Source organism: Heloderma suspectum, chromosome W (genome assembly GCF_057233095.1).
Source record: "Heloderma suspectum isolate Gila_16-S chromosome W, 16-S_ref, whole genome shotgun sequence".
In the NCBI taxonomy this organism is placed as follows: Eukaryota; Metazoa; Chordata; class Lepidosauria; order Squamata; family Helodermatidae; genus Heloderma; species Heloderma suspectum.
The window spans coordinates 49,886,628-49,911,726 of NC_139475.1; positions in this window are offsets into that span (position 1 = coordinate 49,886,628).

A 25,099-nucleotide genomic window follows, 5' to 3' on the forward strand; every position below is an offset into this window, starting at 1 on the left:
GCCTGCAAGACTATCTAATCCAGCCCCCTCCTCAACGTAGGACTCCAAGTCAGAGCATCCCTATAGAATCATCGAAAATAGAGTTGGAAGGAACCTGCAAGACCATCTAGTCCAACCCCTTGCTCAACGCAGGACTCCAAATCAGAGCATCCCTATAGAATGATCGAAAATAGGGTTGGAAGGCGCCTGCAAGACCATGTATTCCAACCCCGTGCTCAACGCAGGACTCCAAGTCAGAGCATCCTTATCGAATCATCTGAAAGTAGGGTTGGAAGTGGCCTGCAAGACCATCTAGTCCAGCCCCCTGTTCAACGCAGGACTCCAAGTCAGAGCATCCCTATAGAATTATCAAAAGTTAGGGTTGGAAGGCGCCTGCAGGACCATCTTCCAGCCCCCTGCTCAACGCAGGACTCCAAGTCAGAGCATCCTTATACAATGAACGAAAATAGGGTTGGAAGGGTCCTCCAAGACCATCCAGGGCACCCCCTGCTCAACGCAGGACTCCAAGTCAGAGTATCCCTCTAGAATCATCGAAAATAGAGTAGGAAGGGGCCTGCAAGACCATCTAGTCTAGCCCCCTGCTCAATGCAGGACTCCGAGACAGAGCATCCCTATAGAATCATCAAAAGGTAGGGTTGGAAGGTGGCTGCAAGACCATCTAGTCCAGCCCCCTGCTCAACGCAGGACTCCAAGTCAGAGCATCCCTATAGAATCATCGAAAATAGAGTTGAAAGGGACCTGCAAGACCATCTAGTCCAACCCCTTGCTCAACGCAGGACTCCAAGCCAGAGCATCCCTATAGAATGATCTAAAATAGGGGTGGAAGGGGCCTGCAAGACCATCTAGTCTAACCCCCTGCTCAATGCAGGACTCTAAGAGCATCCGTATAGAATCATCTGAAAGTACGGTTGGAAGGGCCTGCAAGACCATCTAGTCCAACCCCTTGATCAACACAGGACTCCGAGTCAGAGCATCCCTATACAATGAACGAAAATAGGGTTGGAAGGGGCCGGCAAGAGATCTAGTCCAGCCCCCTGCTCAACGCAGGACTCCAAGTCTTATTTTCCCTATAGAATGATCGAAAATAGGGTTGGAAGGGGCCTGCAAGACCATCTAGTCCAACCCCCTGCTCAACGCAGGACTCCAAGTCAGAGCATCCCTATAGAATAATCAAAAAGTAGGGTTGGAAGGTGTCTGCAAGACCATCTAGTCCAACCCCCTGCTCAACGCAGGACTCCAAGTCAGAGCATCTCTATAGAATCATCTGAAAGTAGGGTTGGAAGTGGCCTGCAAGACTAATCCAGCCCCCTGCTCAACGCAGGACTCCAGGTCAGAGCATCCCTATAGAATCATCGAAAATAGAGCTGGAAGGAACCTGCAAGACCATCTAGTCCAACCCCTTCCTTAACGCAGGACTCCAAATCAGAGCATCCCTATAGAATGATTGAAAATAGGGTTGGAAGGGGCCTGCAAGACCATGTATTCCAACCCCGTGCTGAACGCAGGACTCCAAGTCAGAGCAGCCCTATAGAATCATTGGAAAGTAGGGTTGGGGGGGGCCTGCAAGGCCATCTTTTCCAGGCCCCTCCTCCAGGCAGGACTCCAGGTCAGAGCATCCCTATAGAATGATCGAAAATAGGGTTGGAAGGCGCCTGCAAGACCATGTATTCCAACCCCGTGCTCAACGCAGGACTCCAAGTCAGAGCATCCTTATCGAATCATCTGAAAGTAGGGTTGGAAGTGGCCTGCAAGACCATCTAGTCCAGCCCCCTGCTCAACGCAGGACTCCAAGTCAGAGCATCCCTATAGAATTATCAAAAGGTAGGGTTGGAAGGCGCCTGCAGGACCATCTTCCAGCCCCCTGCTCAACGCAGGACTCCAAGTCAGAGCATCCCTATAGAATCATCGAAAATAGAGTTGGAAGGGACCTGCAAGACCATCTAATCCAGCCCCCTGCTCAACGTAGGACTCCAAGTCAGAGCATCCCTATAGAAAGATCGAAAATAGAGTTGGAAGGCGCCTGCAAGGCCATCTAGTCCAGCCCCCTGCTCAACGCAGGACTCCAAGTCAGAGCATCCCTATAGAATGATTGAAAATAGGGTTGGAAGGCGCCTGCAAAACCATGTATTCCAACCCCGTCCTCAACGCAGGACTCCAAGTCAGAGCAGCCCTATAGAATCATTGGAAAGTAGGGTTGGAGGGGGCCTGCAAGGCCATCTAGTCCAGCCCCCTGCTCCAGGCAGGACTCCAGGTCAGAGCATCCCTATAGAATGATCGAAAATAGGGTTGGAAGTGGCCTGCAAGACCATCTAGTCCAGCCCCCTGCTCAACGCAGGACTCCAAGTCAGAGCATCCCTATAGAATTATCAAAAGTTAGGGTTGGAAGGCGCCTGCAGGACCATCTTCCAGTCCCCTGCTCAACGCAGGACTCCAAGTCAGAGCATCCCTACAGAATGATTGAAAATAGGGTTGGAAGTGTCCTGGAAGACCATCCAGTGCACCCCCTGCTCAACGCAGGACTCCAAGACAGAGTATCCCTCTAGAATCATCGAAAATAGAGTTGGAAGGCGGCTGCAAGACCATCTAGTCCAGCCAACTGCTCAACGCAGGACTCCAAGTCAGAGCATCCCTATAGAATGATCTAAAATAGGGGTGGAAGGGGCCTGCAAGAACATCTAGTCTAACCCCCTGCTCAATGCAGGACTCCGGGTCAGAGCATCCCTATAGAATGATTGAAAATAGGGTTGGGAGGGGTCTGCATGTCAATCTAGTCCAGCCCCCTGCTCAATGAAGGACTCCAGGTCAGAGCATCCCTATAGAATGATGGAAAATAGTGTTGGAAGGCGCCTGCAAGACCATGTATTCCAACCCCCTGCTCAACGCAGGACTCCAAGTCAGAGCATCCCTATAGAATTATCAAAAGTTAGGGTTGGAAGTGGCCTGCAGGACCATCTTCCAGCCCCCTGCTCAACGCAGTACTCCCAGTCAGAGCATCCCTATAGAATGATTGAAAAGAGGGTTTGAAGGGTCTGCAAGACCATGTATTCCAACCCCGTGCTCAACGAAGGACTCCAAGTCAGAGCAGCCCTATAGAATCATTGGAAAGTAGGGTTGGGGGGGACTGCAAGGCCATCTAGTCCAACCCCCTGCTCCAGGCAGGACTCCAGGTCAGAGCATCCCTATAGAATGATCGAAAATAGGGTTGGAAGGCACCTGCAAGACCATGTATTCCAACCCCGTGCTCAACGCAGGACTCCAAGTCAGAGCATCCTTATCGAATCATCTGAAAGTAGGGTTGGAAGTGGCCTGCAAGACCATCTAGTCCAACCCCCTGCTCAACGCAGGACTCCAAGTCAGAGTTTCCCTATAGAATGATCGAAAATAGGGTTGGAAGGGTCCTGCAAGACCATCTAGTCCAACCCCCTGCTCAACGCAGGACTCCAAGTCAGAGCATCCCTAAGGAATCATCTGAAAGTAGGGTTGGAAGTGGCCTGCAAGACTATCTAATCCAGCCCCCTCCTCAACGTAGGACTCCAAGTCAGAGCATCCCTATAGAATCATCGAAAATAGAGTTGGAAGGAACCTGCAAGACCATCTAGTCCAACCCCTTGCTCAACGCAGGACTCCAAATCAGAGCATCCCTATAGAATGATCGAAAATAGGGTTGGAAGGCGCCTGCAAGACCATGTATTCCAACCCCGTGCTCAACGCAGGACTCCAAGTCAGAGCATCCTTATCGAATCATCTGAAAGTAGGGTTGGAAGTGGCCTGCAAGACCATCTAGTCCAGCCCCCTGCTCAACGCAGGACTCCAAGTCAGAGCATCCCTATAGAATTATCAAAAGTTAGGGTTGGAAGGCGCCTGCAGGACCATCTTCCAGCCCCCTGCTCAACGCAGGACTCCAAGTCAGAGCATCCCTATACAATGAACGAAAATAGGGTTGGAAGGGTCCTCCAAGACCATCCAGGGCACCCCCTGCTCAACGCAGGACTCCAAGTCAGAGTATCCCTCTAGAATCATCGAAAATAGAGTAGGAAGGGGCCTGCAAGACCATCTAGTCTAGCCCCCTGCTCAATGCAGGACTCCGAGACAGAGCATCCCTATAGAATCATCAAAAGGTAGGGTTGGAAGGTGGCTGCAAGACCATCTAGTCCAGCCCCCTGCTCAACGCAGGACTCCAAGTCAGAGCATCCCTATAGAATCATCGAAAATAGAGTTGAAAGGGACCTGCAAGACCATCTAGTCCAACCCCTTGCTCAACGCAGGACTCCAAGCCAGAGCATCCCTATAGAATGATCTAAAATAGGGGTGGAAGGGGCCTGCAAGACCATCTAGTCTAACCCCCTGCTCAATGCAGGACTCTAAGAGCATCCGTATAGAATCATCTGAAAGTACGGTTGGAAGGGCCTGCAAGACCATCTAGTCCAACCCCTTGCTCAACACAGGACTCCGAGTCAGAGCATCCCTATACAATGAACGAAAATAGGGTTGGAAGGGGCCGGCAAGAGATCTAGTCCAGCCCCCTGCTCAACGCAGGACTCCAAGTCTTATTTTCCCTATAGAATGATCGAAAATAGGGTTGGAAGGGGCCTGCAAGACCATCTAGTCCAACCCCCTGCTCAACGCAGGACTCCAAGTCAGAGCATCCCTATAGAATAATCAAAAAGTAGGGTTGGAAGGCGACTGCAAGACCATCTAGTCCAACCCCCTGCTCAACGCAGGACTCCAAGTCAGAGCATCTCTATAGAATCATCTGAAAGTAGGGTTGGAAGTGGCCTGCAAGACTAATCCAGCCCCCTGCTCAACGCAGGACTCCAGGTCAGAGCATCCCTATAGAATCATCGAAAATGGAGCTGGAAGGAACCTGCAAGACCATCTAGTCCAACCCCTTCCTTAACGCAGGACTCCAAATCAGAGCATCCCTATAGAATGATTGAAAATAGGGTTGGAAGGGGCCTGCAAGACCATGTATTCCAACCCCGTGCTGAACGCAGGACTCCAAGTCAGAGCAGCCCTATAGAATCATTGGAAAGTAGGGTTGGGGGGGGCCTGCAAGGCCATCTTTTCCAAGCCCCTCCTCCAGGCAGGACTCCAGGTCAGAGCATCCCTATAGAATGATCGAAAATAGGGTTGGAAGGCGCCTGCAAGACCATGTATTCCAACCCCGTGCTCAACGCAGGACTCCAAGTCAGAGCATCCTTATCGAATCATCTGAAAGTAGGGTTGGAAGTGGCCTGCAAGACCATCTAGCCCAGCCCCCTGCTCAACGCAGGACTCCAAGTCAGAGCATCCCTATAGAATTATCAAAAGGTAGGGTTGGAAGGCGCCTGCAGGACCATCTTCCAGCCCCCTGCTCAACGCAGGACTCCAAGTCAGAGCATCCCTATAGAATTATGGAAAATAGGGTTGGAAGGTGCCTGCAAGACCATGTATTCCAACCCCCTGCTCAACGCAGGACTCCAAGTCAGAGCAGCCCTATAGAATCATTGGAAAGTAGGGTTGGGGGGGACTGCAAGGCCATCTAGTCCAACCCCCTGCTCCAGGCAGGACTCCAGGTCAGAGCATCCCTATAGAATGATCGAAAATAGGGTTGGAAGGCACCTGCAAGACCATGTATTCCAACCCCGTGCTCAACGCAGGACTCCAAGTCAGAGCATCCTTATCGAATCATCTGAAAGTAGGGTTGGAAGTGGCCTGCAAGACCATCTAGTCCAACCCCCTGCTCAACGCAGGACTCCAAGTCAGAGTTTCCCTATAGAATGATCGAAAATAGGGTTGGAAGGGTCCTGCAAGACCATCTAGTCCAACCCCCTGCTCAACGCAGGACTCCAAGTCAGAGCATCCCTAAGGAATCATCTGAAAGTAGGGTTGGAAGTGGCCTGCAAGACTATCTAATCCAGCCCCCTCCTCAACGTAGGACTCCAAGTCAGAGCATCCCTATAGAATCATCGAAAATAGAGTTGGAAGGTACCTGCAAGACCATCTAGTCCAACCCCTTGCTCAACGCAGGACTCCAAATCAGAGCATCCCTATAGAATGATCGAAAATAGGGTTGGAAGGCGCCTGCAAGACCATGTATTCCAACCCCGTGCTCAACGCAGGACTCCAAGTCAGAGCATCCTTATCGAATCATCTGAAAGTAGGGTTGGAAGTGGCCTGCAAGACCATCTAGTCCAGCCCCCTGCTCAACGCAGGACTCCAAGTCAGAGCATCCCTATAGAATTATCAAAAGTTAGGGTTGGAAGGCGCCTGCAGGACCATCTTCCAGCCCCCTGCTCAACGCAGGACTCCAAGTCAGAGCATCCCTATACAATGAACGAAAATAGGGTTGGAAGGGTCCTCCAAGACCATCCAGGGCACCCCCTGCTCAACGCAGGACTCCAAGTCAGAGTATCCCTCTAGAATCATCGAAAATAGAGTAGGAAGGGGCCTGCAAGACCATCTAGTCTAGCCCCCTGCTCAATGCAGGACTCCGAGACAGAGCATCCCTATAGAATCATCAAAAGGTAGGGTTGGAAGGTGGCTGCAAGACCATCTAGTCCAGCCCCCTGCTCAACGCAGGACTCCAAGTCAGAGCATCCCTATAGAATCATCGAAAATAGAGTTGAAAGGGACCTGCAAGACCATCTAGTCCAACCCCTTGCTCAACGCAGGACTCCAAGCCAGAGCATCCCTATAGAATGATCTAAAATAGGGGTGGAAGGGGCCTGCAAGACCATCTAGTCTAACCCCCTGCTCAATGCAGGACTCTAAGAGCATCCGTATAGAATCATCTGAAAGTACGGTTGGAAGGGCCTGCAAGACCATCTAGTCCAACCCCTTGCTCAACACAGGACTCCGAGTCAGAGCATCCCTATACAATGAACGAAAATAGGGTTGGAAGGGGCCGGCAAGAGATCTAGTCCAGCCCCCTGCTCAACGCAGGACTCCAAGTCTTATTTTCCCTATAGAATGATCGAAAATAGGGTTGGAAGGGGCCTGCAAGACCATCTAGTCCAACCCCCTGCTCAACGCAGGACTCCAAGTCAGAGCATCCCTATAGAATAATCAAAAAGTAGGGTTGGAAGGCGTCTGCAAGACCATCTAGTCCAACCCCCTGCTCAACGCAGGACTCCAAGTCAGAGCATCACTATAGAATCATCTGAAAGTAGGGTTGGAAGTGGCCTGCAAGACTAATCCAGCCCCCTGCTCAACGCAGGACTGCAGGTCAGAGCATCCCTATAGAATCATCGAAAATAGAGCTGGAAGGAACCTGCAAGACCATCTAGTCCAACCCCTTCCTTAACGCAGGACTCCAAATCAGAGCATCCCTATAGAATGATTGAAAATAGGGTTGGAAGGGGCCTGCAAGACCATGTATTCCAACCCCGTGCTGAACGCAGGACTCCAAGTCAGAGCAGCCCTATAGAATCATTGGAAAGTAGGGTTGGGGGGGGCCTGCAAGGCCATCTTTTCCAAGCCCCTCCTCCAGGCAGGACTCCAGGTCAGAGCATCCCTATAGAATGATCGAAAATAGGGTTGGAAGGCGCCTGCAAGACCATGTATTCCAACCCCGTGCTCAACGCAGGACTCCAAGTCAGAGCATCCTTATCGAATCATCTGAAAGTAGGGTTGGAAGTGGCCTGCAAGACCATCTAGTCCAGCCCCCTGCTCAACGCAGGACTCCAAGTCAGAGCATCCCTATAGAATTATGGAAAATAGGGTTGGAAGGCGCCTGCAAGACCATGTATTCCAACCCCCTGCTCAACGCAGGACTCCAAGTCAGAGCATCCCTAAGGAATCATCTGAAAGTAGGGTTGGAAGTGGCCTGCAGGACCATCTTCCAGCCCCCTGCTCAACGCAGGACTCCAAGTCAGAGCATCCCTATAGAATTATCAAAAGGTAGGGTTGGAAGGCGCCTGCAGGACCATCTTCCAGCCCCCTGCTCAACGCAGGACTCCAAGTCAGAGCATCCCTATAGAATCATCGAAAATAGAGTTGGAAGGGACCTGCAAGACCATCTAATCCAGCCCCCTGCTCAACGTAGGACTCCAAGTCAGAGCATCCCTATAGAAAGATCGAAAATAGAGTTGGAAGGCGCCTGCAAGGCCATCTAGTCCAGCCCCCTGCTCAACGCAGGACTCCAAGTCAGAGCATCCCTATAGAATGATTGAAAATAGGGTTGGAAGGCGCCTGCAAGACCATGTATTCCAACCCCGTCCTCAACGCAGGACTCCAAGTCAGAGCAGCCCTATAGAATCATTGGAAAGTAGGGTTGGAGGGGGCCTGCAAGGCCATCTAGTCCAGCCCCCTGCTCCAGGCAGGACTCCAGGTCAGAGCATCCCTATAGAATGATCGAAAATAGGGTTGGAAGTGGCCTGCAAGACCATCTAGTCCAGCCCCCTGCTCAACGCAGGACTCCAAGTCAGAGCATCCCTATAGAATTATCAAAAGTTAGGGTTGGAAGGCGCCTGCAGGACCATCTTCCAGTCCCCTGCTCAACGCAGGACTCCAAGTCAGAGCATCCCTACAGAATGATTGAAAATAGGGTTGGAAGTGTCCTGGAAGACCATCCAGTGCACCCCCTGCTCAACGCAGGACTCCAAGACAGAGTATCCCTCTAGAATCATCGAAAATAGAGTTGGAAGGCGGCTGCAAGACCATCTAGTCCAGCCCCCTGCTCAACGCAGGACTCCAAGTCAGAGCATCCCTATAGAATGATCTAAAATAGGGGTGGAAGGGGCCTGCAAGAACATCTAGTCTAACCCCCTGCTCAATGCAGGACTCCGGGTCAGAGCATCCCTATAGAATGATTGAAAATAGGGTTGGGAGGGGTCTGCATGTCAATCTAGTCCAGCCCCCTGCTCAATGAAGGACTCCAGGTCAGAGCATCCCTATAGAATGATGGAAAATAGTGTTGGAAGGCGCCTGCAAGACCATGTATTCCAACCCCCTGCTCAACGCAGGACTCCAAGTCAGAGCATCCCTATAGAATTATCAAAATTTAGGGTTGGAAGTGGCCTGCAGGACCATCTTCCAGCCCCCTGCTCAACGCAGTACTCCCAGTCAGAGCATCCCTATAGAATGATTGAAAAGAGGGTTTGAAGGGTCTGCAAGACCATGTATTCCAACCCCGTGCTCAACGAAGGACTCCAAGTCAGAGCAGCCCTATAGAATCATTGGAAAGTAGGGTTGGGGGGGACTGCAAGGCCATCTAGTCCAACCCCCTGCTCCAGGCAGGACTCCAGGTCAGAGCATCCCTATAGAATGATCGAAAATAGGGTTGGAAGGCACCTGCAAGACCATGTATTCCAACCCCGTGCTCAACGCAGGACTCCAAGTCAGAGCATCCTTATCGAATCATCTGAAAGTAGGGTTGGAAGTGGCCTGCAAGACCATCTAGTCCAACCCCCTGCTCAACGCAGGACTCCAAGTCAGAGTTTCCCTATAGAATGATCGAAAATAGGGTTGGAAGGGGCCTGCAAGACCATCTAGTCCAACCCCCTGCTCAACGCAGGACTCCAAGTCAGAGCATCCCTAAGGAATCATCTGAAAGTAGGGTTGGAAGTGGCCTGCAAGACTATCTAATCCAGCCCCCTCCTCAACGTAGGACTCCAAGTCAGAGCATCCCTATAGAATCATCGAAAATAGAGTTGGAAGGAACCTGCAAGACCATCTAGTCCAACCCCTTGCTCAACGCAGGACTCCAAATCAGAGCATCCCTATAGAATGATCGAAAATAGGGTTGGAAGGCGCCTGCAAGACCATGTATTCCAACCCCGTGCTCAACGCAGGACTCCAAGTCAGAGCATCCTTATCGAATCATCTGAAAGTAGGGTTGGAAGTGGCCTGCAAGACCATCTAGTCCAGCCCCCTGCTCAACGCAGGACTCCAAGTCAGAGCATCCCTATAGAATTATCAAAAGTTAGGGTTGGAAGGCGCCTGCAGGACCATCTTCCAGCCCCCTGCTCAACGCAGGACTCCAAGTCAGAGCATCCCTATACAATGAACGAAAATAGGGTTGGAAGGGTCCTCCAAGACCATCCAGGGCACCCCCTGCTCAACGCAGGACTCCAAGTCAGAGTATCCCTCTAGAATCATCGAAAATAGAGTAGGAAGGGGCCTGCAAGACCATCTAGTCTAGCCCCCTGCTCAATGCAGGACTCCGAGACAGAGCATCCCTATAGAATCATCAAAAGGTAGGGTTGGAAGGTGGCTGCAAGACCATCTAGTCCAGCCCCCTGCTCAACGCAGGACTCCAAGTCAGAGCATCCCTATAGAATCATCGAAAATAGAGTTGAAAGGGACCTGCAAGACCATCTAGTCCAACCCCTTGCTCAACGCAGGACTCCAAGCCAGAGCATCCCTATAGAATGATCTAAAATAGGGGTGGAAGGGGCCTGCAAGACCATCTAGTCTAACCCCCTGCTCAATGCAGGACTCTAAGAGCATCCGTATAGAATCATCTGAAAGTACGGTTGGAAGGGCCTGCAAGACCATCTAGTCCAACCCCTTGCTCAACACAGGACTCCGAGTCAGAGCATCCCTATACAATGAACGAAAATAGGGTTGGAAGGGGCCGGCAAGAGATCTAGTCCAGCCCCCTGCTCAACGCAGGACTCCAAGTCTTATTTTCCCTATAGAATGATCGAAAATAGGGTTGGAAGGGGCCTGCAAGACCATCTAGTCCAACCCCCTGCTCAACGCAGGACTCCAAGTCAGAGCATCCCTATAGAATAATCAAAAAGTAGGGTTGGAAGGCGACTGCAAGACCATCTAGTCCAACCCCCTGCTCAACGCAGGACTCCAAGTCAGAGCATCTCTATAGAATCATCTGAAAGTAGGGTTGGAAGTGGCCTGCAAGACTAATCCAGCCCCCTGCTCAACGCAGGACTCCAGGTCAGAGCATCCCTATAGAATCATCGAAAATGGAGCTGGAAGGAACCTGCAAGACCATCTAGTCCAACCCCTTCCTTAACGCAGGACTCCAAATCAGAGCATCCCTATAGAATGATTGAAAATAGGGTTGGAAGGGGCCTGCAAGACCATGTATTCCAACCCCGTGCTGAACGCAGGACTCCAAGTCAGAGCAGCCCTATAGAATCATTGGAAAGTAGGGTTGGGGGGGGCCTGCAAGGCCATCTTTTCCAAGCCCCTCCTCCAGGCAGGACTCCAGGTCAGAGCATCCCTATAGAATGATCGAAAATAGGGTTGGAAGGCGCCTGCAAGACCATGTATTCCAACCCCGTGCTCAACGCAGGACTCCAAGTCAGAGCATCCTTATCGAATCATCTGAAAGTAGGGTTGGAAGTGGCCTGCAAGACCATCTAGCCCAGCCCCCTGCTCAACGCAGGACTCCAAGTCAGAGCATCCCTATAGAATTATCAAAAGGTAGGGTTGGAAGGCGCCTGCAGGACCATCTTCCAGCCCCCTGCTCAACGCAGGACTCCAAGTCAGAGCATCCCTATAGAATTATGGAAAATAGGGTTGGAAGGTGCCTGCAAGACCATGTATTCCAACCCCCTGCTCAACGCAGGACTCCAAGTCAGAGCAGCCCTATAGAATCATTGGAAAGTAGGGTTGGGGGGGACTGCAAGGCCATCTAGTCCAACCCCCTGCTCCAGGCAGGACTCCAGGTCAGAGCATCCCTATAGAATGATCGAAAATAGGGTTGGAAGGCGCCTGCAAGACCATGTATTCCAACCCCGTCCTCAACGCAGGACTCCAAGTCAGAGCAGCCCTATAGAATCATTGGAAAGTAGGGTTGGAGGGGGCCTGCAAGGCCATCTAGTCCAGCCCCCTGCTCCAGGCAGGACTCCAGGTCAGAGCATCCCTATAGAATGATCGAAAATAGGGTTGGAAGTGGCCTGCAAGACCATCTAGTCCAGCCCCCTGCTCAACGCAGGACTCCAAGTCAGAGCATCCCTATAGAATTATCAAAAGTTAGGGTTGGAAGGCGCCTGCAGGACCATCTTCCAGTCCCCTGCTCAACGCAGGACTCCAAGTCAGAGCATCCCTACAGAATGATTGAAAATAGGGTTGGAAGTGTCCTGGAAGACCATCCAGTGCACCCCCTGCTCAACGCAGGACTCCAAGACAGAGTATCCCTCTAGAATCATCGAAAATAGAGTTGGAAGGCGGCTGCAAGACCATCTAGTCCAGCCAACTGCTCAACGCAGGACTCCAAGTCAGAGCATCCCTATAGAATGATCTAAAATAGGGGTGGAAGGGGCCTGCAAGAACATCTAGTCTAACCCCCTGCTCAATGCAGGACTCCGGGTCAGAGCATCCCTATAGAATGATTGAAAATAGGGTTGGGAGGGGTCTGCATGTCAATCTAGTCCAGCCCCCTGCTCAATGAAGGACTCCAGGTCAGAGCATCCCTATAGAATGATGGAAAATAGTGTTGGAAGGCGCCTGCAAGACCATGTATTCCAACCCCCTGCTCAACGCAGGACTCCAAGTCAGAGCATCCCTATAGAATTATCAAAAGTTAGGGTTGGAAGTGGCCTGCAGGACCATCTTCCAGCCCCCTGCTCAACGCAGTACTCCCAGTCAGAGCATCCCTATAGAATGATTGAAAAGAGGGTTTGAAGGGTCTGCAAGACCATGTATTCCAACCCCGTGCTCAACGAAGGACTCCAAGTCAGAGCAGCCCTATAGAAACATTGGAAAGTAGGGTTGGGGGGGACTGCAAGGCCATCTAGTCCAACCCCCTGCTCCAGGCAGGACTCCAGGTCAGAGCATCCCTATAGAATGATCGAAAATAGGGTTGGAAGGCACCTGCAAGACCATGTATTCCAACCCCGTGCTCAACGCAGGACTCCAAGTCAGAGCATCCTTATCGAATCATCTGAAAGTAGGGTTGGAAGTGGCCTGCAAGACCATCTAGTCCAACCCCCTGCTCAACGCAGGACTCCAAGTCAGAGTTTCCCTATAGAATGATCGAAAATAGGGTTGGAAGGGTCCTGCAAGACCATCTAGTCCAACCCCCTGCTCAACGCAGGACTCCAAGTCAGAGCATCCCTAAGGAATCATCTGAAAGTAGGGTTGGAAGTGGCCTGCAAGACTATCTAATCCAGCCCCCTCCTCAACGTAGGACTCCAAGTCAGAGCATCCCTATAGAATCATCGAAAATAGAGTTGGAAGGAACCTGCAAGACCATCTAGTCCAACCCCTTGCTCAACGCAGGACTCCAAATCAGAGCATCCCTATAGAATGATCGAAAATAGGGTTGGAAGGCGCCTGCAAGACCATGTATTCCAACCCCGTGCTCAACGCAGGACTCCAAGTCAGAGCATCCTTATCGAATCATCTGAAAGTAGGGTTGGAAGTGGCCTGCAAGACCATCTAGTCCAGCCCCCTGCTCAACGCAGGACTCCAAGTCAGAGCATCCCTATAGAATTATCAAAAGTTAGGGTTGGAAGGCGCCTGCAGGACCATCTTCCAGCCCCCTGCTCAACGCAGGACTCCAAGTCAGAGCATCCCTATACAATGAACGAAAATAGGGTTGGAAGGGTCCTCCAAGACCATCCAGGGCACCCCCTGCTCAACGCAGGACTCCAAGTCAGAGTATCCCTCTAGAATCATCGAAAATAGAGTAGGAAGGGGCCTGCAAGACCATCTAGTCTAGCCCCCTGCTCAATGCAGGACTCCGAGACAGAGCATCCCTATAGAATCATCAAAAGGTAGGGTTGGAAGGTGGCTGCAAGACCATCTAGTCCAGCCCCCTGCTCAACGCAGGACTCCAAGTCAGAGCATCCCTATAGAATCATCGAAAATAGAGTTGAAAGGGACCTGCAAGACCATCTAGTCCAACCCCTTGCTCAACGCAGGACTCCAAGCCAGAGCATCCCTATAGAATGATCTAAAATAGGGGTGGAAGGGGCCTGCAAGACCATCTAGTCTAACCCCCTGCTCAATGCAGGACTCTAAGAGCATCCGTATAGAATCATCTGAAAGTACGGTTGGAAGGGCCTGCAAGACCATCTAGTCCAACCCCTTGCTCAACACAGGACTCCGAGTCAGAGCATCCCTATACAATGAACGAAAATAGGGTTGGAAGGGGCCGGCAAGAGATCTAGTCCAGCCCCCTGCTCAACGCAGGACTCCAAGTCTTATTTTCCCTATAGAATGATCGAAAATAGGGTTGGAAGGGGCCTGCAAGACCATCTAGTCCAACCCCCTGCTCAACGCAGGACTCCAAGTCAGAGCATCCCTATAGAATAATCAAAAAGTAGGGTTGGAAGGGGCCTGCAAGACCATCTAGTCCAACCCCCTGCTCAACGCAGGACTCCAAGTCAGAGCATCCCTATAGAATAATCAAAAAGTAGGGTTGGAAGGCGACTGCAAGACCATCTAGTCCAACCCCCTGCTCAACGCAGGACTCCAAGTCAGAGCATCTCTATAGAATCATCTGAAAGTAGGGTTGGAAGTGGCCTGCAAGACTAATCCAGCCCCCTGCTCAACGCAGGACTCCAGGTCAGAGCATCCCTATAGAATCATCGAAAATGGAGCTGGAAGGAACCTGCAAGACCATCTAGTCCAACCCCTTCCTTAACGCAGGACTCCAAATCAGAGCATCCCTATAGAATGATTGAAAATAGGGTTGGAAGGGGCCTGCAAGACCATGTATTCCAACCCCGTGCTGAACGCAGGACTCCAAGTCAGAGCAGCCCTATAGAATCATTGGAAAGTAGGGTTGGGGGGGGCCTGCAAGGCCATCTTTTCCAAGCCCCTCCTCCAGGCAGGACTCCAGGTCAGAGCATCCCTATAGAATGATCGAAAATAGGGTTGGAAGGCGCCTGCAAGACCATGTATTCCAACCCCGTGCTCAACGCAGGACTCCAAGTCAGAGCATCCTTATCGAATCATCTGAAAGTAGGGTTGGAAGTGGCCTGCAAGACCATCTAGCCCAGCCCCCTGCTCAACGCAGGACTCCAAGTCAGAGCATCCCTATAGAATTATCAAAAGGTAGGGTTGGAAGGCGCCTGCAGGACCATCTTCCAGCCCCCTGCTCAACGCAGGACTCCAAGTCAGAGCATCCCTATAGAATTATGGAAAATAGGGTTGGAAGGTGCCTGCAAGACCATGTATTCCAACCCCCTGCTCAACGCAGGACTCCAAGTCAGAGCAGCCCTATAGAATCATTGGAAAGTAGGGTTGGGGGGGACTGCAAGGCCATCTAGTCCAACCCCCTGCTCCAGGCAGGACTCCAGGTCAGAGCATCCCTATAGAATGATCGAAAATAGGGTTGGAAGGCGCCTGCAAGACCATGTATTCCAACCCCGTCCTCAACGCAGGACTCCAAGTCAGAGCAGCCCTATAGAATCATTGGAAAGTAGGGTTGGAGGGGGCCTGCAAGGCCATCTAGTCCAGCCCCCTGCTCCAGGCAGGACTCCAGGTCAGAGCATCCCTATAGAATGATCGAAAATAGGGTTGGAAGTGGCCTGCAAGACCATCTAGTCCAGCCCCCTGCTCAACGCAGGACTCCAAGTCAGAGCATCCCTATAGAATTATCAAAAGTTAGGGTTGGAAGGCGCCTGCAGGACCATCTTCCAGTCCCCTGCTCAACGCAGGACTCCAAGTCAGAGCATCCCTACAGAATGATTGAAAATAGGGTTGGAAGTGTCCTGGAAGACCATCCAGTGCACCCCCTGCTCAACGCAGGACTCCAAGACAGAGTATCCCTCTAGAATCATCGAAAATAGAGTTGGAAGGCGGCTGCAAGACCATCTAGTCCAGCCAACTGCTCAACGCAGGACTCCAAGTCAGAGCATCCCTATAGAATGATCTAAAATAGGGGTGGAAGGGGCCTGCAAGAACATCTAGTCTAACCCCCTGCTCAATGCAGGACTCCGGGTCAGAGCATCCCTATAGAATGATTGAAAATAGGGTTGGGAGGGGTCTGCATGTCAATCTAGTCCAGCCCCCTGCTCAATGAAGGACTCCAGGTCAGAGCATCCCTATAGAATGATGGAAAATAGTGTTGGAAGGCGCCTGCAAGACCATGTATTCCAACCCCCTGCTCAACGCAGGACTCCAAGTCAGAGCATCCCTATAGAATTATCAAAAGTTAGGGTTGGAAGTGGCCTGCAGGACCATCTTCCAGCCCCCTGCTCAACGCAGTACTCCCAGTCAGAGCATCCCTATAGAATGATTGAAAAGAGGGTTTGAAGGGTCTGCAAGACCATGTATTCCAACCCCGTGCTCAACGAAGGACTCCAAGTCAGAGCAGCCCTATAGAAACATTGGAAAGTAGGGTTGGGGGGGACTGCAAGGCCATCTAGTCCAACCCCCTGCTCCAGGCAGGACTCCAGGTCAGAGCATCCCTATAGAATGATCGAAAATAGGGTTGGAAGGCACCTGCAAGACCATGTATTCCAACCCCGTGCTCAACGCAGGACTCCAAGTCAGAGCATCCTTATCGAATCATCTGAAAGTAGGGTTGGAAGTGGCCTGCAAGACCATCTAGTCCAACCCCCTGCTCAACGCAGGACTCCAAGTCAGAGTTTCCCTATAGAATGATCGAAAATAGGGTTGGAAGGGTCCTGCAAGACCATCTAGTCCAACCCCCTGCTCAACGCAGGACTCCAAGTCAGAGCATCCCTAAGGAATCATCTGAAAGTAGGGTTGGAAGTGGCCTGCAAGACTATCTAATCCAGCCCCCTCCTCAACGTAGGACTCCAAGTCAGAGCATCCCTATAGAATCATCGAAAATAGAGTTGGAAGGAACCTGCAAGACCATCTAGTCCAACCCCTTGCTCAACGCAGGACTCCAAATCAGAGCATCCCTATAGAATGATCGAAAATAGGGTTGGAAGGCGCCTGCAAGACCATGTATTCCAACCCCGTGCTCAACGCAGGACTCCAAGTCAGAGCATCCTTATCGAATCATCTGAAAGTAGGGTTGGAAGTGGCCTGCAAGACCATCTAGTCCAGCCCCCTGCTCAACGCAGGACTCCAAGTCAGAGCATCCCTATAGAATTATCAAAAGTTAGGGTTGGAAGGCGCCTGCAGGACCATCTTCCAGCCCCCTGCTCAACGCAGGACTCCAAGTCAGAGCATCCCTATACAATGAACGAAAATAGGGTTGGAAGGGTCCTCCAAGACCATCCAGGGCACCCCCTGCTCAACGCAGGACTCCAAGTCAGAGTATCCCTCTAGAATCATCGAAAATAGAGTAGGAAGGGGCCTGCAAGACCATCTAGTCTAGCCCCCTGCTCAATGCAGGACTCCGAGACAGAGCATCCCTATAGAATCATCAAAAGGTAGGGTTGGAAGGTGGCTGCAAGACCATCTAGTCCAGCCCCCTGCTCAACGCAGGACTCCAAGTCAGAGCATCCCTATAGAATCATCGAAAATAGAGTTGAAAGGGACCTGCAAGACCATCTAGTCCAACCCCTTGCTCAACGCAGGACTCCAAGCCAGAGCATCCCTATAGAATGATCTAAAATAGGGGTGGAAGGGGCCTGCAAGACCATCTAGTCTAACCCCCTGCTCAATGCAGGACTCTAAGAGCATCCGTATAGAATCATCTGAAAGTACGGTTGGAAGGGCCTGCAAGACCATCTAGTCCAACCCCTTGCTCAACACAGGACTCCGAGTCAGAGCATCCCTATACAATGAACGAAAATAGGGTTGGAAGGGGCCGGCAAGAGATCTAGTCCAGCCCCCTGCTCAACGCAGGACTCCAAGTCTTATTTTCCCTATAGAATGATCGAAAATAGGGTTGGAAGGGGCCTGCAAGACCATCTAGTCCAACCCCCTGCTCAACGCAGGACTCCAAGTCAGAGCATCCCTATAGAATAATCAAAAAGTAGGGTTGGAAGGCGACTGCAAGACCATCTAGTCCAACCCCCTGCTCAACGCAGGACTCCAAGTCAGAGCATCTCTATAGAATCATCTGAAAGTAGGGTTGGAAGTGGCCTGCAAGACTAATCCAGCCCCCTGCTCAACGCAGGACTCCAGGTCAGAGCATCCCTATAGAATCATCGAAAATAGAGCTGGAAGGAACCTGCAAGACCATCTAGTCCAACCCCTTCCTTAACGCAGGACTCCAAATCAGAGCATCCCTATAGAATGATTGAAAATAGGGTTGGAAGGGGCCTGCAAGACCATGTATTCCAACCCCGTGCTGAACGCAGGACTCCAAGTCAGAGCAGCCCTATAGAATCATTGGAAAGTAGGGTTGGGGGGGGCCTGCAAGGCCATCTTTTCCAAGCCCCTCCTCCAGGCAGGACTCCAGGTCAGAGCATCCCTATAGAATGATCGAAAATAGGGTTGGAAGGCGCCTGCAAGACCATGTATTCCAACCCCGTGCTCAACGCAGGACTCCAAGTCAGAGCATCCTTATCGAATCATCTGAAAGTAGGGTTGGAAGTGGCCTGCAAGACCATCTAGCCCAGCCCCCTGCTCAACGCAGGACTCCAAGTCAGAGCATCCCTATAGAATTATCAAAAGGTAGGGTTGGAAGGCGCCTGCAGGACCATCTTCCAGCCCCCTGCTCAACGCAGGACTCCAAGTCAGAGCATCCCTATAGAATTATGGAAAATAGGGTTGGAAGGTGCCTGCAAGACCATGTATTCCAACCCCCTGCTCAACGCAGGACTCCAAGTCAGAGCAGCCCTATAGAATCATTGGAAAGTAGGGTTGGGGGGGACTGCAAGGCCATCTAGTCCAACCCCCTGATCCAGGCAGGACTCCAGGTCAGAGCATCCCTATAGAATGATCGAAAATAGGGTTGGAAGGCACCTGCAAGACCATGTATTCCAACCCCGTGCTCAACGCAGGACTCCAAGTCAGAGCATCCTTATCGAATCATCTGAAAGTAGGGTTGGAAGTGGCCTGCAAGACCATCTAGTCCAACCCCCTGCTCAACGCAGGACTCCAAGTCAGAGTTTCCCTATAGAATGATCGAAAATAGGGTTGGAAGGGTCCTGCAAGACCATCTAGTCCAACCCCCTGCTCAACGCAGGACTCCAAGTCAGAGCATCCCTAAGGAATCATCTGAAAGTAGGGTTGGAAGTGGCCTGCAAGACTATCTAATCCAGCCCCCTCCTCAACGTAGGACTCCAAGTCAGAGCATCCCTATAGAATCATCGAAAATAGAGTTGGAAGGAACCTGCAAGACCATCTAGTCCAACCCCTTGCTCAACGCAGGACTCCAAATCAGAGCATCCCTATAGAATGATCGAAAATAGGGTTGGAAGGCGCCTGCAAGACCATGTATTCCAACCCCGTGCTCAACGCAGGACTCCAAGTCAGAGCATCCTTATCGAATCATCTGAAAGTAGGGTTGGAAGTGGCCTGCAAGACCATCTAGTCCAGCCCCCTGCTCAACGCAGGACTCCAAGTCAGAGCATCCCTATAGAATTATCAAAAGTTAGGGTTGGAAGGCGCCTGCAGGACCATCTTCCAGCCCCCTGCTCAACGCAGGACTCCAAGTCAGAGCATCCCTATACAATGAACGAAAATAGGGTTGGAAGGGTCCTCCAAGACCATCCAGGGCACCCCCTGCTCAACGCAGGACTCCAAGTCAGAGTATCCCTCTAGAATCATCGAAAATAGAGTAGGAAGGGGCCTGCAAGACCATCTAGTCTAGCCCCCTGCTCAATGCAGGACTCCGAGACAGAGCATCCCTATAGAATCATCAAAAGGTAGGGTTGGAAGGTGGCTGCAAGACCATCTAGTCCAGCCCCCTGCTCAACGCAGGACTCCAAGTCAGAGCATCCCTATAGAATCATCGAAAATAGAGTTGAAAGGGACCTGCAAGACCATCTAGTCCAACCCCTTGCTCAACGCAGGACTCCAAGCCAGAGCATCCCTATAGAATGATCTAAAATAGGGGTGGAAGGGGCCTGCAAGACCATCTAGTCTAACCCCCTGCTCAATGCAGGACTCTAAGAGCATCCGTATAGAATCATCTGAAAGTACGGTTGGAAGGGCCTGCAAGACCATCTAGTCCAACCCCTTGCTCAACACAGGACTCCGAGTCAGAGCATCCCTATACAATGAACGAAAATAGGGTTGGAAGGGGCCGGCAAGAGATCTAGTCCAGCCCCCTGCTCAACGCAGGACTCCAAGTCTTATTTTCCCTATAGAATGATCGAAAATAGGGTTGGAAGGGGCCTGCAAGACCATCTAGTCCAACCCCCTGCTCAACGCAGGACTCCAAGTCAGAGCATCCCTATAGAATAATCAAAAAGTAGGGTTGGAAGGCGTCTGCAAGACCATCTAGTCCAACCCCCTGCTCAACGCAGGACTCCAAGTCAGAGCATCACTATAGAATCATCTGAAAGTAGGGTTGGAAGTGGCCTGCAAGACTAATCCAGCCCCCTGCTCAACGCAGGACTCCAGGTCAGAGCATCCCTATAGAATCATCGAAAATAGAGCTGGAAGGAACCTGCAAGACCATCTAGTCCAACCCCTTCCTTAACGCAGGACTCCAAATCAGAGCATCCCTATAGAATGATTGAAAATAGGGTTGGAAGGGGCCTGCAAGACGATGTATTCCAACCCCGTGCTGAACGCAGGACTCCAAGTCAGAGCAGCCCTATAGAATCATTGGAAAGTAGGGTTGGGGGGGGCCTGCAAGGCCATCTTTTCCAAGCCCCTCCTCCAGGCAGGACTCCAGGTCAGAGCATCCCTATAGAATGATCGAAAATAGGGTTGGAAGGCGCCTGCAAGACCATGTATTCCAACCCCGTGCTCAACGCAGGACTCCAAGTCAGAGCATCCTTATCGAATCATCTGAAAGTAGGGTTGGAAGTGGCCTGCAAGACCATCTAGTCCAGCCCCCTGCTCAACGCAGGACTCCAAGTCAGAGCATCCCTATAGAATTATGGAAAATAGGGTTGGAAGGCGCCTGCAAGACCATGTATTCCAACCCCCTGCTCAACGCAGGACTCCAAGTCAGAGCATCCCTAAGGAATCATCTGAAAGTAGGGTTGGAAGTGGCCTGCAGGACCATCTTCCAGCCCCCTGCTCAACGCAGGACTCCAAGTCAGAGCATCCCTATAGAATTATCAAAAGGTAGGGTTGGAAGGCGCCTGCAGGACCATCTTCCAGCCCCCTGCTCAACGCAGGACTCCAAGTCAGAGCATCCCTATAGAATCATCGAAAATAGAGTTGGAAGGGACCTGCAAGACCATCTAATCCAGCCCCCTGCTCAACGTAGGACTCCAAGTCAGAGCATCCCTATAGAAAGATCGAAAATAGAGTTGGAAGGCGCCTGCAAGGCCATCTAGTCCAGCCCCCTGCTCAACGCAGGACTCCAAGTCAGAGCATCCCTATAGAATGATTGAAAATAGGGTTGGAAGGCGCCTGCAAGACCATGTATTCCAACCCCGTCCTCAACGCAGGACTCCAAGTCAGAGCAGCCCTATAGAATCATTGGAAAGTAGGGTTGGAGGGGGCCTGCAAGGCCATCTAGTCCAGCCCCCTGCTCCAGGCAGGACTCCAGGTCAGAGCATCCCTATAGAATGATCGAAAATAGGGTTGGAAGTGGCCTGCAAGACCATCTAGTCCAGCCCCCTGCTCAACGCAGGACTCCAAGTCAGAGCATCCCTATAGAATTATCAAAAGTTAGGGTTGGAAGGCGCCTGCAGGACCATCTTCCAGTCCCCTGCTCAACGCAGGACTCCAAGTCAGAGCATCCCTACAGAATGATTGAAAATAGGGTTGGAAGTGTCCTGGAAGACCATCCAGTGCACCCCCTGCTCAACGCAGGACTCCAAGACAGAGTATCCCTCTAGAATCATCGAAAATAGAGTTGGAAGGCGGCTGCAAGACCATCTAGTCCAGCCCCCTGCTCAACGCAGGACTCCAAGTCAGAGCATCCCTATAGAATGATCTAAAATAGGGGTGGAAGGGGCCTGCAAGAACATCTAGTCTAACCCCCTGCTCAATGCAGGACTCCGGGTCAGAGCATCCCTATAGAATGATTGAAAATAGGGTTGGGAGGGGTCTGCATGTCAATCTAGTCCAGCCCCCTGCTCAATGAAGGACTCCAGGTCAGAGCATCCCTATAGAATGATGGAAAATAGTGTTGGAAGGCGCCTGCAAGACCATGTATTCCAACCCCCTGCTCAACGCAGGACTCCAAGTCAGAGCATCCCTATAGAATTATCAAAATTTAGGGTTGGAAGTGGCCTGCAGGACCATCTTCCAGCCCCCTGCTCAACGCAGTACTCCCAGTCAGAGCATCCCTATAGAATGATTGAAAAGAGGGTTTGAAGGGTCTGCAAGACCATGTATTCCAACCCCGTGCTCAACGAAGGACTCCAAGTCAGAGCAGCCCTATAGAATCATTGGAAAGTAGGGTTGGGGGGGACTGCAAGGCCATCTAGTCCAACCCCCTGCTCCAGGCAGGACTCCAGGTCAGAGCATCCCTATAGAATGATCGAAAATAGGGTTGGAAGGCACCTGCAAGACCATGTATTCCAACCCCGTGCTCAACGCAGGACTCCAAGTCAGAGCATCCTTATCGAATCATCTGAAAGTAGGGTTGGAAGTGGCCTGCAAGACCATCTAGTCCAACCCCCTGCTCAACGCAGGACTCCAAGTCAGAGTTTCCCTATAGAATGATCGAAAATAGGGTTGGAAGGGTCCTGCAAGACCATCTAGTCCAACCCCCTGCTCAACGCAGGACTCCAAGTCAGAGCATCCCTAAGGAATCATCTGAAAGTAGGGTTGGAAGTGGCCTGCAAGACTATCTAATCCAGCCCCCTCCTCAACGTAGGACTCCAAGTCAGAGCATCCCTATAGAATCATCGAAAATAGAGTTGGAAGGAACCTGCAAGACCATGTAGTCCAACCCCTTGCTCAACGCAGGACTCCAAATCAGAGCATCCCTATAGAATGATCGAAAATAGGGTTGGAAGGCGCCTGCAAGACCATGTATTCCAACCCCGTGCTCAACGCAGGACTCCAAGTCAGAGCATCCTTATCGAATCATCTGAAAGTAGGGTTGGAAGTGGCCTGCAAGACCATCTAGTCCAGCCCCCTGCTCAACGCAGGACTCCAAGTCAGAGCATCCCTATAGAATTATCAAAAGTTAGGGTTGGAAGGCGCCTGCAGGACCATCTTCCAGCCCCCTGCTCAACGCAGGACTCCAAGTCAGAGCATCCCTATACAATGAACGAAAATAGGGTTGGAAGGGTCCTCCAAGACCATCCAGGGCACCCCCTGCTCAACGCAGGACTCCAAGTCAGAGTATCCCTCTAGAATCATCGAAAATAGAGTAGGAAGGGGCCTGCAAGACCATCTAGTCTAGCCCCCTGCTCAATGCAGGACTCCGAGACAGAGCATCCCTATAGAATCATCAAAAGGTAGGGTTGGAAGGTGGCTGCAAGACCATCTAGTCCAGCCCCCTGCTCAACGCAGGACTCCAAGTCAGAGCATCCCTATAGAATCATCGAAAATAGAGTTGAAAGGGACCTGCAAGACCATCTAGTCCAACCCCTTGCTCAACGCAGGACTCCAAGCCAGAGCATCCCTATAGAATGATCTAAAATAGGGGTGGAAGGGGCCTGCAAGACCATCTAGTCTAACCCCCTGCTCAATGCAGGACTCTAAGAGCATCCGTATAGAATCATCTGAAAGTACGGTTGGAAGGGCCTGCAAGACCATCTAGTCCAACCCCTTGCTCAACACAGGACTCCGAGTCAGAGCATCCCTATACAATGAACGAAAATAGGGTTGGAAGGGGCCGGCAAGAGATCTAGTCCAGCCCCCTGCTCAACGCAGGACTCCAAGTCTTATTTTCCCTATAGAATGATCGAAAATAGGGTTGGAAGGGGCCTGCAAGACCATCTAGTCCAACCCCCTGCTCAACGCAGGACTCCAAGTCAGAGCATCCCTATAGAATAATCAAAAAGTAGGGTTGGAAGGCGTCTGCAAGACCATCTAGTCCAACCCCCTGCTCAACGCAGGACTCCAAGTCAGAGCATCACTATAGAATCATCTGAAAGTAGGGTTGGAAGTGGCCTGCAAGACTAATCCAGCCCCCTGCTCAACGCAGGACTCCAGGTCAGAGCATCCCTATAGAATCATCGAAAATAGAGCTGGAAGGAACCTGCAAGACCATCTAGTCCAACCCCTTCCTTAACGCAGGACTCCAAATCAGAGCATCCCTATAGAATGATTGAAAATAGGGTTGGAAGGGGCCTGCAAGACGATGTATTCCAACCCCGTGCTGAACGCAGGACTCCAAGTCAGAGCAGCCCTATAGAATCATTGGAAAGTAGGGTTGGGGGGGGCCTGCAAGGCCATCTTTTCCAAGCCCCTCCTCCAGGCAGGACTCCAGGTCAGAGCATCCCTATAGAATGATCGAAAATAGGGTTGGAAGGCGCCTGCAAGACCATGTATTCCAACCCCGTGCTCAACGCAGGACTCCAAGTCAGAGCATCCTTATCGAATCATCTGAAAGTAGGGTTGGAAGTGGCCTGCAAGACCATCTAGTCCAGCCCCCTGCTCAACGCAGGACTCCAAGTCAGAGCATCCCTATAGAATTATGGAAAATAGGGTTGGAAGGCGCCTGCAAGACCATGTATTCCAACCCCCTGCTCAACGCAGGACTCCAAGTCAGAGCATCCCTAAGGAATCATCTGAAAGTAGGGTTGGAAGTGGCCTGCAGGACCATCTTCCAGCCCCCTGCTCAACGCAGGACTCCAAGTCAGAGCATCCCTATAGAATTATCAAAAGGTAGGGTTGGAAGGCGCCTGCAGGACCATCTTCCAGCCCCCTGCTCAACGCAGGACTCCAAGTCAGAGCATCCCTATAGAATCATCGAAAATAGAGTTGGAAGGGACCTGCAAGACCATCTAATCCAGCCCCCTGCTCAACGTAGGACTCCAAGTCAGAGCATCCCTATAGAAAGATCGAAAATAGAGTTGGAAGGCGCCTGCAAGGCCATCTAGTCCAGCCCCCTGCTCAACGCAGGACTCCAAGTCAGAGCATCCCTATAGAATGATTGAAAATAGGGTTGGAAGGCGCCTGCAAGACCATGTATTCCAACCCCGTCCTCAACGCAGGACTCCAAGTCAGAGCAGCCCTATAGAATCATTGGAAAGTAGGGTTGGAGGGGGCCTGCAAGGCCATCTAGTCCAGCCCCCTGCTC